Source organism: Myotis davidii, unplaced genomic scaffold, assembly GCF_000327345.1.
Source record: "Myotis davidii unplaced genomic scaffold, ASM32734v1 scaffold330, whole genome shotgun sequence".
NCBI lineage: Eukaryota > Metazoa > Chordata > Mammalia > Chiroptera > Vespertilionidae > Myotis > Myotis davidii.
The window spans coordinates 6,210,983-6,214,041 of NW_006283770.1; the positions used below are offsets into that span (position 1 = coordinate 6,210,983).

The following is a 3,059-nucleotide window of genomic DNA, read 5'->3' on the forward strand; positions in this document are numbered from 1 at the left end:
AATCCCAGAATGTATGGCATCCTCTCTGCTTTATGATCCAGCTAATAATACATTGCCTCAATCATGTTGATTGAAGTCATTTTTCCCCTTGCAGTTTCTAGTAGTAGATTACCATCTACTGCCTAGGAAGCAAAATTGACTGTATCCATGTAGATCACATAATAAGGCATTTTTCCCATCAATAAAATTTCATTCTTTCAGCATGAGTAATTCTGTCAACAACGTTTTGAGGCAGTAACAGTTTATAACAGTTGTTAAACATTTATCAGCACAACACTGACCACATTGGTGGTGGTGGTCTTGTCAGAATGTGTTATATTATGCAGATGAAAATCTATTTAAACAGATTTGATGTAGGTATTTTCAAAGATGGAAGAATTGTCCCTGTCAACTATGTTGGTTGATTCATATCTTTTTTTAAAAAATATATTTTTTATTGATTTTTTACAGAGAGGAAGGGAGAGAGATAGAGAGTTAGAAGCATCGATGAGAGAGAAACATCAATCAGCTGCCTCCTGCACATCTCCTACTGGGGATGTGCCCGAAACCCAGGTACATGCCCTTGACCGGAATCAAACCTGGGACCTCTCAGTCCGCAGGCTGACGCTCTATCCACTGAGCCAAACCGGTTTCGGCAGTTGATTCATATTGTAACTAATTGTCATCATTACAAACTTTTCTGTCCCCATATGGATTGCTGGATATAATAGGTCATGCGCTATCCCTGCCCTCCTCCCTTTGTAGCCTTTGTTACCTTAAAAACTCTAGTTTTCCATTTATATGTTTAAGTAGCAACCTTACCGACCTAAAAGTGTAAGCTTTTAACAGTGCTCTGTTCCGTATCCTTCCGATGAAAAGTGGAGTTGGGTTGTGGCACAGGAGAGAAATTCAGAAGGGGAATATTGAAGTAATGACTGCAGTAGAAGAAGAGGGAACCTATTTCCCGGGCCACAGGCGCTGGGACCCTGGACCATAGGGTTGGCAACTTCTCCAGGTGGCTGCAGCCTGGGACCTTGGGGCAGGTGGCTTGTCCATCTCCTGGGCCGCAGCCAGCCGCAGGCGCTGGTGCTTGGACTGCAGGTGGGCGGCTTCTCTGTGTCCCCTGTGATGTAGTGTGGGCAGCTTCTCTGGCTGGCTGTAGCCTGGGATTATGGGGCAGGCGGCTTCTTTGTCTCCTAGTCTGTAGCCAGCTTCAGGCGCTGGAGCCCAGCTTCTCAATCTTCTCGAGGACATGGGGCGAGCGGATGTGGGGTAGGCAGCTTTTTTGGCCGGCTGCGGCCTGAGATTATGTGCAGGCGGCTTCTCTGGCCGGCTGAGACCTGGGATCACGGGGCAGGCGGCTTCTCCGGCCTGCTGAGACCTAGGATCACGGGGCAGGTGGCTTCTCCGGCCTGCTGAGACCTGGGATCACAGGGCAGACAGCTTCTCCGGCCGTCTGCGGCCTGAGATCACGGACAGGCAGCTTCTCTGGCCGTCTGTGGCCTGAGATCACGGACAGGCAGCTTTTCGGGCTGGCTGCGGCCTGAGATCACGGGGCAGGCGGCTTCTCCGGCCTGCTGAGACCTGGGATCACAGGGCAGACAGCTTCTCCGGCCGTCTGCGGCCTGAGATCACGGACAGGCAGCTTTTCGGGCTGGCTGCGGCCTGAGATCACGGGCAGGCGGCTTTTCTGGCCTGCTGAGACCTAGGATCATGGGCAGGCAGCTTCTCTGGCTGGCTGCAGACTGGGATCACGGGCAGGTGGCTTTTCTGGCCGGCTGCAGCCTGAGATCACAGGCAGGCGGCTTCTCTGGCCTGCTGAGACCTAGGATCGTGGGCAGGCGGCTTCTCCGGCCTGCTGAGACCTAGGATCACGGGCAGGCGGCTTCTCCGGCCGGCTGCAGACTGGGATCACGGGGTAGGCAGCTTCTTCATCTCCCAGGCCGCAGCCAGCCTCAGGCACTGGAGTGAGACTTCTCTGTCTCCCCTGACTTCTGCGTCTCCAATCGGCCTGGAGAGGCCAGAGCTGGGATGCTTGCATGGTAGCTGTAGCTGCAACGCAAGTATCCTGGCTCTGGCCTCCATCATCATTGTTGGGTTAATGTGCATATCTCTGGATCGGTCGGTGGCCGTGGCTTGGGCGTAGCAAAGGTATGGTCAATTTGCATGTTTGTCTATTATTAGGTAAGATAATTAGTAGTCCAAGATGACATAGCTAGAAAGTGACTAAGTTAAAATCGAACCTAAGTGTACCTGTCTCCAAAAACATGCTCTTTCCACCCTGCTTTTCTATTTCTTACATTTCTCATTGTTGCACAGTGCAGTTCCAGTGTCCTTAAACAAAATCACTTGCCGAGATCAACTCCCAACTCCCAAAGCTAGGACAGTGTTTGGGTATGTGTGTATGTATGTGCGTGTGTGTGTGTATGCATGTGGAGGAGTTTGGAGGAAAGGGAATGGAGAGATAGCCAACCATGAGCTAGTACAGTGATGGTGAACCTTTTGAGCTCAGCGTGTCAGCATTTTGAAAAACCCTAACTTAACGGTGCCGTGTCACATATAGAAATTTTTTGATATTTGCAACCATAGTAAAACAAATACTTATATTTTTGATATTTATTTTATATATTTAAATGCCATTTAATAAAGAAAAATCAACCAAAAAAATGAGTTCGCGTGTCACCTCTGACACACATGTCATAGGTTCGCCATCACTGAGCTAGTAAATTTCCCACAGTTAAATGCAATTAATTTCAGTATTTTATTTCATAGGGAAGCTATTTTTCCATCTTTTCCTAAGCTCGAAATGGTATAAATAACATGTTTCTTTTAGGGTTGATAAGTCACTTTACCCCTTCCCCAACAATTTTTTTGTTAAAAACGTTTCTTTTTCAGACTAATTTTTTTATTTTGGTTCTATATAGTATTTTTGATGCTGGTTATGAAAACAGTTTGTAACTCGTCTTCCTATAAACCATATTTTTTTACCATATTTCCTTAGTATACTCGTCGACGACTGAAAAAAAACATTTTGTGAAAACGTGTATACACGTTTCTGCCAGGGAAGGGGTTAAGACACA

General features: G+C 47.4%; 1 protein-coding gene across 1 annotated transcript in view; it reads right to left on the reverse strand.

Moving 5' to 3' along the window:
- The window catches only part of ANO5 (anoctamin 5), a 67,798-nt gene that overhangs the window by 7,848 nt on the left and 56,891 nt on the right, over positions 1-3,059 (reverse strand). The gene's annotated exons all lie outside the window — the stretch shown is intronic.